Source organism: Nuphar pumila, chromosome 1, assembly GCF_984573655.1.
Source record: "Nuphar pumila chromosome 1, dmNupPumi1.hap1.1, whole genome shotgun sequence".
In the NCBI taxonomy this organism is placed as follows: domain Eukaryota; kingdom Viridiplantae; phylum Streptophyta; class Magnoliopsida; order Nymphaeales; family Nymphaeaceae; genus Nuphar; species Nuphar pumila.
In genome coordinates this window covers 69,810,529-69,826,875 of record NC_143249.1, presented here as the reverse complement: position 1 = coordinate 69,826,875, position 16,347 = coordinate 69,810,529, and positions in this window count along the sequence as shown.

Genomic DNA, 16,347 nt, shown 5'->3' with positions numbered 1-16,347 from the left:
AATGAAGTTGAAGTTCATATCTAAAAAGAGAGCTCCTCCCTAGCTACGCGTGGGATAGGGTATTTATAAATTTTTTGGAAGATTTTTGAAATTCAAACAGAATGAAGCTAGACCCTCCATGTGGCACCATCTCAGAGGATGCCACTTTGGATTTTTTGAAATAAAATAAATACAAATTTTGTAAATAAGACACCTTAGCAGAATTTGAATTTTTTTGAAAAGGAGTTGGCTTGATTTTCTCTGTAGGGAGCTCTAATGTGGCGCCACCTATGTGTGGGCCCACTTTGTTATTTTATAAAGCAAATAAAATGAAAAATAGAGAGGAAAATTCTAGATTTGCGCCACCTCAATGTGGAATTTGAAATTTTGAACTTTTGCTTTTTTTGGAGGAAGCAGAGATAGACATGTGGCGCCACCTCAGGGTGGCTCCACACTGACACGTGTCAGAGGGAAGGAGCAGAGGAAGCACATGGCACCACCTCAGGAGCCTTTTGAATTTTGGTTTTGCCTTTTCCTAAAAGCAAGTTGCAGAGCTATTTTTGAGGACAGCTCTTTTCAGAGATGGTGCCACCTCAAAGGGGGGTGATTCTACTTGTTCTGGAGAAGGGAGAGCTGGACATATGTCGGCTGCAGAAGGAGGCATCTCAGATGGCGCCACCTCAGGCTCATTTTGAAATTTGAACTTGGTTGGTTCTGGAGGAAGGAGGGATGGCCATGTGGCGCCACCTCAGGGTGGCCCCATATTGCCATGTGGCAAGTGAGAGAGAACAAAGGGGGTGGACATGTGACATGTGGCATGAGATAAAGAAGAGGACTGAAGACACGTGGTGTCTCCTTAAAGAGGCCCTACATTGACACATGTCAAAAGGTAAAAAGAGGAAGATGTAGGGAGGACAAGTGGCAATTAATGGAGGTGCAAGAAGGACATGTGGCGTCACCTCAGGGTGACCCCAAACTGACACATGGCAGAGAAATAAAATAAAAGGTGAGAGAAAGTGACATATGGCACCACCTCTGGGTGAACTTCACACTGACACATGGCAAAGGATGAAAAGAGAGAGAAAGTGACAAGTGGCACCAATTTAGAGACAAGGCTCCTACATTTGAGGTTTTTTGAATTTCTGTTTTTCTTGAAGAAAGACACATGTAGCGCCACCTCAGAGTGGCCCCATATTGACACATGGCTGCAAACAATGGGGAGACACCAGATGGTACCACCTCAAAGGAGGCTATATATATATATATATATATTCTTTTTTTGGCCTTTTCAAAAGCTAAACCTGATTTGAGAAAGGCTAGTGTGACGCCACCTCAGGGTGGGTTCCACCTTGCTTTTTATTGAGGTAAGAGCAAAAAGCTAAAACCTCTTTTTTGGAATTTTTATAAAAACTTGGACTAACTAGCAGATAAGACATAAACTTGGCCTAATTATGAAAATTTTGAAAAGAGGTGGCCCCTGCAGGGTGATTTTGTAAAAGAATGATATTTGAAATTGCTGACTAAAAGGGCAAACTCTGAGATAAAATTGTTGAATTCAAAGCTTCATCCCCTTCTTCAGGCAGAGCTGATCCAGTTGATAAAATTGGAAGATCCATATTGAAAACTATCCAGATCATTTTCGTGAGAAAACTTTTCAAAAATCTAGGGTCCTGGGGTTAAAATGGGAAAAGATAGCAGTTTTGAAGACCCAGGGGTTGGAAATTGATTTCAAAAGAGTTTGAAATTCAAATCTGGATTGAGAATTTTGAAAATCAGGAGTTTTGGACCTCGAAATGACATGTTGTGTCATGCATTTATATGAAATGCTCATGCGATGATATGCAATGACATGTCTTAGGGGATTTCATACTGCTTGAAGAACTGGAGATTTCAATCTCTTGATGTGAATAAGACTTTGAGATTTTGTGACTGAAGATGATTCTGAGCAAAACAATAGGAAAATTTTGAGAATCGGGGATGAAATCTAGAGTTTTGCAGGATTCAAACTCAGAGAATGACCATTTTGCGCTCCGATGATCCTAAAGGATGGTTCATAATGGTTGGTGGAGATGTCAGGGTGGTGAGTGAAAATTTGGGGTGTTTACAGATGCCCCTCTTTGCTACTAAGTCGGCTTATGGCCGAGCTTAGTGGCAAAGAAAAACACACCAAATTTGGGCTATATAAAATGCCTCAGTTAGAAGGATCTGACCGGGTATGAGAAAATTGGCCCTGATGAAGATGGTAGTTATGGAATGAAGAATGAGGAAGAAAGATTTACTCTGTGAGAGCGAAGTTCAGGTTTTCCCCTTTAACCTGGGTGGGACGAAAATACTTCGTATGAACAAGGCTCAGGTTTGTACCCTTAACTTGAATGGGCGGGAAAAGAAATATCTCATCAAAGGAGGCTCAAGTTTGTACCCTTAACCTGATCGGGTGGAAATGAAATACCTCATCAAAGGAGGGTCAGGTTTGTACCCTTAACCTGATCGGGCGGAAATGAAATACCTCATCAAAGGAGGCTCAGGTTTGTACCCTTAACTTGATCGGGCGGAAATGAAATACCTCATCAAAGAAGGCTCAGGTTTGTACCCTTAACCTGATCGGGCGGAAATGAAATACCTCATCAAAGGAGGTTCAAGTTTGTACCCTTAACCTGATCGGGCAGAAATGAAATGCCTCATCAAAGAAGGCTCAGGTTTGTACCCTTAACTTGATCGGGCGGAAATGAATGGAATTCTCGAAGGAAGAGACCATGATGGGACCTTCAGATTTTGCACAATAAATCCGACAGGGGTTTTGTAAAAGGAAGGAAGATGGGGTCCCTAAAGCTTGAAAAGAGATTGATCTTGGGTGCCTCATTTCTGAGACTAAATCAGCTTTTGAAATTGCCTTTTGTGATAAAATGATTGGGGGTTTGACCTCGAACTGAAATTGAACTATCTATGGTGGGACAGTGGGGACACAGAGAAGTGTGCGAATCTGAGAGCTTGTGCGCTCAAATTATAAAAAGAAGGAAAGGAATCTTGAAAACTCCCGTAATCAAGTCCTAAAGAGGGATTGAAAATGGTGTCAGGATGTATCAAAAACGGACATTAAGCTCCTACTTCATGTCAGGATAGCTAGAAAATATTGTCAAAATGTTGAAAATTTTGTTGTTGATTCAAAGTATTTAAAAATGATGCACATTGTTGTGAAAATGTTTCTTTTTTTCCACCTGAAGCATTACCTTCAAACGAGATTGACTTCATAGAATCAAGATTTGGAATTCAAATTGCTAACGATTGACCTTCTTCAAGGAAGCTATCAATTTCCTTGATATGAACAGGAAAGAAAAAATTAATATTATGAAAACAATTAATGAAAGAATATTGATAATAGAATTTCACAAAATTAAAGAACATTCTTGATAGATTTGGCAGTTTAGTATCTTGGGATGCTTCTCTCATGATAATCTTCCTGCACTCTTTTGAGCTCTATTGGGCTTCGGGGGAGTTTATTACATCATCCTTCATTTTTGAGATGTCCTGACTTTTCTCTCTTTCTTTTTCCTCTCTCTTTTTTTTGGAAGGGTACGTCACAAACTCCTTCAACTTGGGGATGTTTCGATCCTTTTTTGCCTCAAGGATTATATTGACGATACTGGCTCATGGGTTGAAGATCTATGGATGATAGAGGAAATTAAATATCTTTTAGGGATTGTCGAGAGGTTCATTGCATATGCCTTCAACTTGATGGTGCTTTGGACTTTCCCTAGAAGGATCTGTCACAAACCCCTTCACCTTGGAGATGATTCGAATCTTCTTTGGCCCCGGGGGTCTAACTCGCCTAATTTGTCTTCATCTTGACGACAATTGAGAGATCCCTTTTGCAGATATTTAATTGCAGCTTAGGTGATTTGAGGAGACAGGGATTGGGTGAATTCTCTCTTTTTCTAGCGCTCAGGATATTTCCACTGCCTCATTTTTACAAGAATGGTCTTTAAAGATGTGCCATTGACTGCGATCAATATCAATCATTTATGGCTTTGCAATAACATTGAATTTTCTTTGCTGGCCATATCGAGGATTTATCTTTCATCCTTTTGGTTGGCCCATAGAAAGAATTTGATTTTTTGAATCTTTCTTTGCAAAAGCTTTGCTCTTTTGGAAGTAATGTTGAAGGTATTCTGAGGTAAAGATTTGTGCCATAAAGATTTTGAAATCAACAAGTAATTAATTGACAAACTGGCAAAATGTTCTTGAAATCCTTGGTGAAAGAGAGCATTTGAAGTTTGGCTTAACGCATCCGTGACAAAAATTTATCATCTCCTTTCCCCAAAGGAGGAGATTTATGCTAGACTTACAAAGGATTTAGTATTTGATACAAGATCGACTCAAACATTCAATAAGGATTCAGCCTCAGAACAATATCAGTTCAATTAAGAATGACCATCGGTTCACTGGGAACAATATCAGTTCAATTAAGAACGATCATCGGTTCGCTGGGAACAATATCAGTTCAATTAAGAACGATCATCAGTTCACTGAGAACAATATCAGTTCAATTAAGAACGACCATCGGTTCACTGAAAACAATATCAGTTCAATTAAGAACGACCATCGGTTCACTGGGAACAATATCAGTTCAATTAAGAACGACCATCGATTCACTGGGAACAATATCAGTTCAATTAAGAACGATCATCGGTTCGCTGAAAACAATATCAGTTCAATTAAGAACTACCATCGATTCGCTGGGAACAATATTAGTTCAATTAAGAACAACCATCGGTTCACTGAGAACAATATTAATTCAATTAAAAATGACCATCGATTCACTGGGAACAATATCAGTTCAATTAAGAATGATTATTCGGGAAGGAAATTGGTTCAACTTGTTGGTTGAATGGACCATCATAGTTAGCTGTATGTGGTCTGATTTTCAGGATTAACCCCTTATCTTGAAGGGGGAGGGTTAATGTAAATTGAATGCAAATTTAATGCAGATGAATAAGAATGAGTGCAAATTGATGCAAATGAATGCAAAATTAATGCAAGTGGGTGCATATACATGCAAAATGAGATATTAGTTTATCCTGCCTGCATACAGGATGTTTTGAGGTAAAGATAAATTTTCAAAAAAAAATGCCCCAGTGTAACTAGGGAGGAAGATTTTGAATAAAAGAAGGATAATTGATGAATAAGGCGACAAGCTTTTTGACTGAGAGACGTCCTCAAGATCATTCCTCACAAGAGACACATTGTGAAAAGGAAGGAGAAACAAATAAGATGGCGCCAAGCTATTGGAAAGTTTGATGATTTTATTGATGCTTTAAAATCAAGGAAAGAAAATGGGATTACATTATTCTTTTTAAATAATAAAAGCAAGATGAGAAATGGGAAAGTACTGGCATTGTCAACTTCTGGAATAATTGTGGAAAAAGCTTAGTCAGGATGACTGGTCCTCATTTTCATCTTCAACAAGGAGCTTCTTGTCAATGCAGTCTTGAACAATGTTCTTAACGACGAAGTAGTTTTCCATATCGTGCCCTACTGCTCGATGAAACTTGCAAAAATGTTCTTTGAATATGCCCATAACTGCTGGGAGATCAGCGACTTTAGGCAATCGAACAATGTCTTTCGCAAGCATATATTTTAGGATACTCTCGAGTGTCTGATCCAGAGGGGTGAATTCTCGATCAGTGCTCTAGTCCTTGCGCTTTGGTTTTTCCTGATCTTTCTCCTTATGCTAAGGGCTAGATTAGAGAGGTTTATCACTGTTGATGTCCTTCCCTTTTTTCCTTTTGAATCTCTCCAAACTGCTACCATGATTATTCTTGTTGCCTTTGCTATTATTGAAAGATTTGGCCGAAAAAGTGAAGTGAGCCTTCTTTTTGGCATCTTGACTGTTTCTTGCAATGGTAATGCCTTTATAGACCCCATTCTCCATTCCCATCTCGAGCCATTCGGCTCGTTCAATGAGTTCAATGAAAGACTTGGAGGGTGAGGTAGAAATGAGACTCCTCAAAGGCTGTGAAAAGTTGTTCAGGATAATTTGGAGTGCATCCTCCTCTGAAATTGGGCTCCTCATTTTATTGCAGGTCTCTCTCCATCTGCGAATGAAGTCCCTTGCTTTTTCACTATCTCCCTGCTTCAGATTACAAAGGTGATTTAATGTTGGTAGCACTTCAGTATTGAACAAGAATCGTTCAACGAACAAATTCACGACTTTGTTGAACTCTCTCAGTTCTATAGGATTGATATGTTCCGCGCACCATTTGGCTACGGCTCCTTCCAGGCTGCGGGAAAAGCATAAAAACAGTGCTCTATTATCTTTCTTGAACTTAGAGCATTCTGCAAAGAACATGGCGAGGTGGGCTTTGGGATCACCAGAACCGTCGAACTTGATGAACTTTTTGGGGAGGTTCTCCAGATTATCGTCTCCTTCTAAGCCGTTGTAGAAATCTTCACTTGTGAAGACTTTCTTACCCTTGTCGCGGGCTTGCAAATCCTTGACTACCCTAGCCATTTCCTTCAATTGAGCTTGTAGTGGGTCTTCTATGATTTGACTTTTTAGCTTGCGGGCACCCCTTTGCTCTTGGCCATATTTCTGAAATGTTGGGGTACCTCATATTCTTCATCGATATCTTTCGCTGATTCTGTTCCATCTGAGATATCTTCTGGCTAAACCTGCTTCTTGGAAGTCTTCTTGGCCTTATAACCATGGAACTTCTGCCTGAATGGATTTTTCTCTGAACTGTTCCCGGCCTGTTTGCTCATCATTTTATTCATCATTTTCTAGAACATGGCATACATTTGTGGATCTATGCCATCATCCTCTTGTTGGCCCTGACTCCTGACTGATCTTGGCGAGTCCATTTCTTCTTCTGAAGTTGAGGAATAGATAATACGTTGTACTGGTGTGGTCTTCTTCCTTGACCTTGTCTGAACTATCAAATACTGCGAAGGCTCTCTGTAGGATAAAGACTTGATTAGACTCTGAGGAAATTTTGGATTGGGAGGAAAATGATTATTGACGATATGGTAGATACTTGGAAGAATATCCCATTACTAGGGATGGAGTCACCGCTGAAATCACGACAATTCTGTTGTCATTCTTTTCAAGAGAAATAAACAACAGAAAATGTGCCTTGTTACCTAGGCGAAGTCGTCAACCATGAAGAAAATACCACTTTTGAAGGAAAGAGATATCTCTTGGCGAAACAATCCGCAAACAAATTTAGAATAAGGAGAAGGCAAAAGGGAAGGTGGATAAACAATTTCCACCACAATAATCAAGGTATGCACGAGGAAAATAAGGTGAAGAATTTTGCAAATAGACGAAAGGATTGAAAATCCAAGAAAAAAAAAAAGAGAAAAACATATGATTTTAGAAAATCGCAGGCAGGATAAAAATGAAGCTGGAAATTCGAGGTCCAGTAGAACAGAAGAATGGAAAATCACCTGGAGTTTTGAGAAAAAAGTAGATGGTTTGGAAAAATCGTCCAGGGTTTGGATAAAATAAGACAAATATTTTGTGAAAATGGAAAAATAAGGATATTTAGAAAATGGTCTAATAGTTTGGAAAAAAATTGGGAAATATGAGAAAATGAAGAAATAAGGTACATACAATCACATCCTGCACATACATTCATGCACATACAGCACTCCCTAAAAGGCTGACTCTAGATGCATCATTTTGAAAAGCAGTTGTAGGACCCTAATCCTAACTCTAGGTTCAGATCATCTTTGTTCAATCCAATTATGTCGATATACTCGAGTTGAGACTCGAAGTACGTGGCATAGAATTTCAACTCCGGTTCTAGGCTTAAGTTTTCCAACATCCTTGAGCGCCTACTGATATACTTTGGATTGTCGCCTTTAGTACGTGGTAGGGGGCGTTAACCCAAATAAGTGGCCCAGTTGTGAGGCTCTGTTCCGAATTAGGGTTCTGAAAGAGAACCCAGTAACGTGAAGACCAGGTAAAGATGGGTAAGAGGTTTTGAAAAAAATGATCACATGCAAGAAATAGAGGGCTCTAAGTCCTAAAGAAATAGATTTTTAAAAAATTTTGAAGAAGCATACATTGTTTGTATTCAGATCTTAGATTGAGGAGAGTTGTGTTTAGACCTAAGTCTATGTGAGCAAGAAAATATCTCCTCAATATAGTCCTACCAAACTATGCCTAGACTATATGCAGTCAATGTCAGCTAGGTTCAGAGTCTAGGCTCCTAGGTTCGCATGATATCAGAAAGCAAAAAGAGCTGACATTTTGAAAACACAGTTTCGATAATTGAACTAAGTCAAGCACACTTTTGATCAGACAAGGATAGGTCCTATTTTGGTCGCCAAACTTGTTATCGTCGCAAAATTTTTCCCTTCCCTGCGGGAGAGAGAGGAAAGCGATCCTACGAGTCAAACTTGACCAGAGTTTGAAAATTGTTTTGAAATACTCGCCTCCGTTTTGAAATTACGGGAAATATTCCGTGGAATGGGACTCGACCTGTCAGTACAAGGTTCAACCATTCCTGGCGCCTTTAACAGGGGTAATTGAACCAAGGACCAAATGTGTGCTTGACTTAGCTGAATTATCAAACACTAAATGCACAGAGAATTCAGGCATGTGCTATGAAACTTTATAAAATGTAGGTTGGAAAACATGAAGTATGCTTAGAAAATGCTTTGGAGTTAGAAAATATTTCTAAGGCAAAAGATGAAAATCAATCACTCAAGAAAACTCTGATAAAAGGATTTGAAATCTCAAGAAAGTTTATAAAGGTTTGAGAAAATCATGAAGGAATGAGAATCCTGGGAAAATAGAAAGAATTCTTGAGAAAAGATAAACATTGAAAGAGAAAATGTTTGTCAGGAAAACTACAACTGTGAGAATTTTCTTTGGAAAATGATTGAAGATTTGTAGGAAAACGATTTTGAGGAAGGAAATCAAATCCTAGGAAATTGAAATTCTGGGAATCCTGGCCTTGAGGAATAGGAAATCGATTTTGACTCTAGAAAATGATGGAAAGTTTCATTTGAAAAATTGGAAATGAAGTCTAAGATGAAATATTATCTGAGAGAATCAGGGAAAACTTAGCTTGGGAAAATCAATCTTTGAAAACATTTTCAGAGCATCTTGAGAAATCAATTTTCTTGGACAAGGATCTTTTTTACTTTATCAAAAGGAAAAGCCTATGAGTTCATGATGCAAATTATCCTGAATGAATGAATGTCTTTTCATGAAAATATCTTTTCAGGAAAATATGTAGTTTCAGAATTAAACTAAGGTAAGATTACCGCATATTCCTACTATGGCCATAAATATGTTTGTAATTTACTTAGTTAATTCTAAAATATTTTGTAAAAATTGAAGATATGCACTGAATTTTAGAAGATAGCCTAATAGTGTAGACTCTGTGTGACTAGTAGGAAGATGCTGAATCTTAGTCTCATCCATATTCCGACTAGGGCCGTAAATATGGACTCCACTGAGTTTATCAACTCTCTAAGAGTTGGTGTACGTGCCATTCGTGTTCATCCACAGTGATTTAAAAAAATATATATATGAATCACATAATCAGGATATTGCAGAAATTCAAACTATATGATATGCATCCTAATCTAAGCAGAAAAGTAAATCTCTTATTCCAAAGTTGCATTTAATTATTACATCACTAAATAAAATGAAATAAAGAAAATTGCAGATTCTGACTCATTCCTTTGAATGTTTATGCCAAGATTGAAATGGGGTTAGCTCAAATATGTGGGTTTTACCAAGGTTTTCCAATAATATCCTGAGATTATTGGACTTAGCTGGATATAAACCTGATTTTCATACTTTCTTGATATTTGAATGATGCAAATGCATGAAAATCCAATAATAAATAGTTTGAAATTCGGAATTATGGTCAAAATGACCAAAATACCCCTAATATTGAGGTTATACATTTAAAATCAGGGTTTTTTAAGGAGTTTTAACAAAATTTGGGGATTTTAAAATGCAAATGGAATCAAATGATGATGAAATGCATGATGAGATGCTACTAAATATGACGGGACTGTAAAAATCAGAATTGACATTTGAAATTTGGCCAAAATAATGAATTTCGCTTGTTTTTCGCCCAGATCAGGGTCCTGTGGGAACCCTGATTTGATGATACATCTAAACCGATCATCAAACAATTCTCCAATCATGCCAAATTTGGTAGAGAGCACCTATCTACCCTTAGAAACAATATAGAATGATAAAATGCATGAAATGACATGGCTTAGATGCAAAATTTCAAAGAAAACCCTAAAATAAGCAAATTTTGCCTACGAGTATGAACCAAACATAGCATTTTACACAATAATGTAGAAATTCACCATAGAAATGTTTGATATTTTTCAGGCTGCTGAAGGACATGAAAATGAACATATTTGGCTTTTACAGCCTCGAGATTTGACCTACAGTGAGTTTGGTAGCAAAGATTTAATTCTGACAGGACTAAAATCAATAGGATCTGCTGTGAAAATGGATAAAAAATGATAATTTTCTACCAAAATTTCCAAAAATTAAAAAGGGAACTACTGACATGCATATGAACAACTTTTATTTGTATGGATTTGGCATTTTACTAACTGGCGGAGAAATAAAAATACGACATTACACACATAAACCAGAAGAGCGGATATAAATACCAAAACTGGAGACCAAAATAAAAAATACGAAAAGGGGATGCAGACTGTCTTAAAAATTGCAAAATTTCATAATAAAATAGGGAACATTTAGAACATAAAGTTCACTTTTCACAGATCCAGATTTGGAGCTATATTCAGAGAGAACCAGTTGACTTAAGTCAATCCAGAGTCTCAGAGACTCAAATTAGGCTTTGACACATATCCCAAGCTCTCAGATTTTTTTCAGGTAGCAAAAAAATTCATAAAAATTGGATAAAATCGTATTAAATACTAGACTCAATCCCACATGCAAGGCATTTTTCGTATCAAGAATCGGATCCCCATGATGGAGATCTCGAATTTACAAGTTGATACCCAATGTTCTAAATGTTTCCCGGGTTTTAAAACCCGACTTGGCATTTTGAATTTTAAACAAAACAAATGAACTCAAACGATTTTGATTTTTTTGCAGATTATCAAATACAGCTATACACCCATAACGTGATTTTTTGGGCATTTTTGAAGAAATATATATACATAAAATAATGTATGGACTCACTGCTAAAAACAGAGAACTACTGAAATGAAACAGAATTTAAATAAACATTAAATGCAACCTAATTAACTTCTAAAATATGCTAAATTAACGAAATAAAATATGAATTAAATCTAATTAATGCATTAATATTGAAAAATCATCAAGAAAGCATGATTATATTTAATATATGTCATTTTATGGGAATGGTTCGATCCATCATTCGGACGAACCCTTTCTTTAAAATGAAAAGTCCATGGGATTCAGTATGCAAATTGAAACAAGAGCATTATTTTCATAAAATCAACCCGAGTGGTAGTTCACCTTATGTTCTTTTGTTGTTTTAGGACTTCAGAAATGGGCGGTTATGGATGGCTTTTATCGCTTTTCGAACCGAGCTTCAAAATACACATGGAAATCGACTGCTGCTTCTAGGTCGAGTCTGGAGTGACGTGAGCCAGGTAGGTACTTTGATGCAATCTCTTAGATGGGCCCAAGAGGGGGGGGCATGAATTCAGAGGAGGAAAGGAAGCTTAAAGAAAAATGAAGTTGAAGTTCATATCTAAAAAGAGAGCTCCTCCCTAGCTACGCGTGGGATAGGGTATTTATAAATTTTTTGGAAGATTTTTGAAATTCAAACAGAATGAATCTAGACCCTCCATGTGGCACCATCTCAGAGGATGCCACTTTGGATTTTTTGAAATAAAATAAATACAAATTTTGTAAATAAGACACCTCAGCAGAATTTGAATTTTTTTGAAAAGGAGTTGGCTTGATTTTCTCTGTAGGGAGCTCTAGTGTGGCGCCACCTATGTGTGGGCCCACTTTGTTATTTTATAAAGCAAATAAAATAAAAAATAGAGAGGAAAATTCTAGATTTGCGCCACCTCAATGTGGAATTTGAAATTTTGAACTTTTGCTTTTTTTGGAGGAAGCAGAGATAAACATGTGGCGCCACCTCAGGGTGGCTCCACACTGACACGTGTCAGAGGGAAGGAGCAGAGGAAGCACATGGCACCACCTCAGGAGCCTTTTGAATTTTGGTTTTGCCTTTTCCTAAAAGCAAGCTGCAGAGCTATTTTTTAGGACAACTCTTTTCAGAGATGGCTTCACCTCAAAGGGGGGTGATTCTACTTTTTCTGGAGAAGGGAGAGTTGGACATATGTTGGTTGCAGGAGGAGGCGTCTCAGATGGCGCCACCTCAGGCTCATTTTGAAATTTGAACTTGGTTGGTTTTGGAGGAAGGAGGGATGGCCATGTGGCGCCACCTCTGGGTGGCCCCACATTGTCATGTGGCAAGTGAGAGAGAACAAAGGGGGTTGACATGTGACACATGGCATGAGATAAAGAAGAGAACTGAAGACACATGGCGTCTCCTTAAAGAGGCCCCACATTGACACATGTCAAAAGGTAAAAAGAGGAAGATGTAGGTAGGACAAGTGGCAACTAATGGAGGTGCAAGGAGGAGGACATGTGGCGTCACCTCAGGGTGACCCCACACTGACACATGGCAGAGAAATAAAATGGAAGGTGAGAGAAAGTGACATGTGGTGCCACCTCTGGGTGAACCCCACACTGACACATGGCAGAGGATGGAAGGAGAGAGAAAGTGACAAGTGGCACCAATTCAGAGACAAGGCTCCTACATTTGAGGCTTTTTGAATTTCTGATTTTTCTAAAGAAAGACACATGTGGTGCCACCTCAGAGTGGCCCCATATTGACACATGGTTGCAAGAAATGGGGAGACACCAGATGGCACCACCTCAAGGGAGGCTAAATATTGGGGTTCAATTCATCGCAGTTTGCTCTGAATCGCCTCGTAAAGCAATTTACGCGATTCAGAACCTCAGAAAGCAACATACACCAAATTTACGAGCAATTCTCGCGTAGAAACACGAAATTACTAACACTGAAATATATATCATATAAAATTTCTTCAGAAATACAGTGGATCTTACAAAGAGGTCCCCATCAAGTGAGCCCCATTGCTCTTCACCTCCTCTATGCGGTTTCCAAGGAGCATCCTCTTGAAAATTGTTCCAATCCATTGAGAATGGGTTGGTTCAAATCCAACTCTAACTGGCCAAGGTCCAGTTAGATGCTAACTATTATATTTATTTATTTTTATTTTTTTAATTCTTTTATTCTTTAATTTGTTTTTATTTTTAAACTCCCAACACAAAGTCAACTCCACATTGGATCCGATCCAATCATGTCCAATCCAAGTCCAATCGGCCTAAATAATTTTATTTATTCAATGCTTAGAATTAATTTTCTACTAATCACTGTTTAATTAACTTATATAGTTAATTATGAATTATTAGGATAATTAGCCACCAATTCAATTTATTCCACCAATAAATTAATAATTTAATTTAGTTGCTAATTAATTAAGTATCATAATTTATTTGTCAGTTAGCCAGTAATTGTCAATTATACCAAAGTTAAACAAAGAATATATTAGTTTACACAAATCAATCACAGAGGTTAATTAAACCGGGAAATAAAATTTTTTGCATTGATTACAAAAATTCTTATATAAATTCATAAAAAAATTTGAGTCTTACAAACTCAATGCGTATAAGGGGTTGGTGAGCTCCCATGAGGTAAATGTCTTGATCGATACTGGGAGTGCCCACATCTTTATTGGTGAGGATATAGTTCAGAAAATCGGGTGTAGATTCAAAGAATACCCAGTTTCGATGATATGGTGGGTAACAAGACGAACCTCAAGCATGTAGAGGTATGTTTGGATGTTCCATTACAGCTGCAAGGGGCAAAATTTTTTATGGATTTGTATGTTCTCCCTATACATGGTGTTGATATGGTGTTGGGTATGCATTGGCTCTGAACTTTAGGCTAAGTTGCATGAGATTTCTCCACCATAGGAATGTGATTTTTCAGTAATGGAAAGGGTGTTTTGTTGGCTGCTATCAGACCTCCGAAAACAGAGGAGGTACAACAAAAATCATTTTTGAAAATGCTTCGTGGCAGCCAATGTGCCTACCTTCTTATCGCCCAAGCGGTTGTCCCATAAAGCGACTCGTTGCCTCTTGAAATTCCCACCAAATTAGCTGTTTCGAGTGAGTTTTCTAATGTGTTTGCTGAGCTCCATAGTCTGCCTCCTACCAGGTCCCAATACCATAGGATTCCCTTGATGAAGGGTATGATTTCAATGAATGTTAGACCCTACCAATATGCTCACTCCCAAAAGGATGAGATTGAAAAATAAGTGGGAGAGATGTTGCAATAGGGGATCATCCACCTTAGCATAAGTCCTTTATCTTCACCTATACTTTTGGTGAAAAAGAAGGAGAGACATGGTGCTTTTGTATTGATTATCAGGCATTGAATGAAATAACGGTGAAGTACAAATTTTTTATCCTGGTGATCGAAGAGCTTTTGGATGAACTACATGGCACCACCTTCTTCACTAAGTTGGATCTCCATTTCAGATACCACTAAGTGAGGATGGCGGATGATGATATCTACAAGATAGCATTTAAGACACATGAGGGCCTATACAAGTTTCTAGTCATGCTTTTTGGGTTGACCAATGCATTGGCCATGTTCCAAGCCATAATGAATTATGTGTTCAAATCACGCCTCCAGAAGTTTGTGCTTGTATTTTTTGATGATATATGTATAGTCGGTTTTAGGATGACAACACGTTAGAGAGGTCATGAGGATCTTGAGAGAGCATCATTTGAGTGCTAAGATATCCAAGTGTCTTTTTGAACAATCCAAGGTGAGTTACATGGGTCACTATGTATCCAGTTTTGGAGTTCAGGACGACCTGGACAAACTAGAGGCTATGAGAGCGTGGCCCAAGCCACAGACATTGAGAGTCGTGCATGGATTCTTGGGGCTGACCGGCTATTACCAAAGGTTTGTTCAAGATTATGGCATTATTGCTCAATATTTGATAACCCTCTTGAAAAAGGATGGGTCTAAGTGGACCAAGAAACCTACCGGTGCCTTTAAGCGATTAAAGGATGTCATATGTCATGCACATGTGCTAGCCTTGATCAATTTTTTTAAGGTATTCATGGTCAAAATGAATGCTTGTAACAAAGGTGTGGGGCTTGTCCTCTTCTGAGAGGAACACCCAATGGCATATAAGAGTAAGGTTTTGATGTGGACTCGGTAAGCACCGATCCAAGATCCAAATGGATCACAACACGCGCAAAAGCTTTTTCACGGGGGTGAGTCCGAATAGAACCCTAGGAAACAGGGTTCTTAGGACCTGTGTGCTTTGTTTCGACAGAGGCAGTGCAAAGAAAAATCGTGCATAACTCTCACACCTTTCGAACGAATCTGAAATTACTAGATTCAGATCTAACTGTTTGATCCACAGACTCAAAACTTTACCAGTCAGACTGGTCTTCTACAGACTTCCCGAACTTGTCAGACTATCTGTTTGAAGGGGCTTTTAACCTCTTAGACAATGGAGTTTCTGAAAACTCTCAACAGACAAATTAAAGTTTGGATCGAGACCTTTCCAGAAAGCTAAAATTTTAAATTTTTGGGCAATCCTATGTGTGTCTACAGATTTTTGAAGTTTTTGGTCTGTTAGGTTTCAACTGTCGTAACCCACGACAGAAGGTTCTATACAGTCACTTGAATCACCCTAGATTTGGGCACTCAGATAAGGGTTTCGGAAGAAACCCCAAACTTCACTAATATACAGACAAATGTTAGCTAACCTGACCAATTTTTAGTTTTAGTAATCATGCAGTAAAACTCCAGATATTCGAAAATCAAAACAGCCTATGCAAGATTCTACAACAGTCCATTTGCATGCTCATTTTACAGTAGGTGTAGAAAGATTGACTCTTTTTAACTACTTATAAAAAGATTTGGAAATATTTATAAACATGAAAGTTACAAACTTGTGTCCTAACTTTCCACAGAATCAAACAAATCTAATTTTCATGGAGGGGATTATGAGAAATCACAAAAATACAAAATGTTGTCCGGAGCATTCTGGATTGGGTAGGGACTGACAAACCCTGTCTGTCTGACAGTTTGTCAGGGATTTCCAAGGACCCTGCGGGCCGAATCTGGCCAAGACCTCAACAGCAAAGTTGAAGGTCTGTGTCTTGGATTTCCTTAAAGCCTAAGAACACCATAATACAACTAGTATCCAGGCAAATACGGTCGATTCTTTGGAGTCATCTTAGACAACTTAGTAATA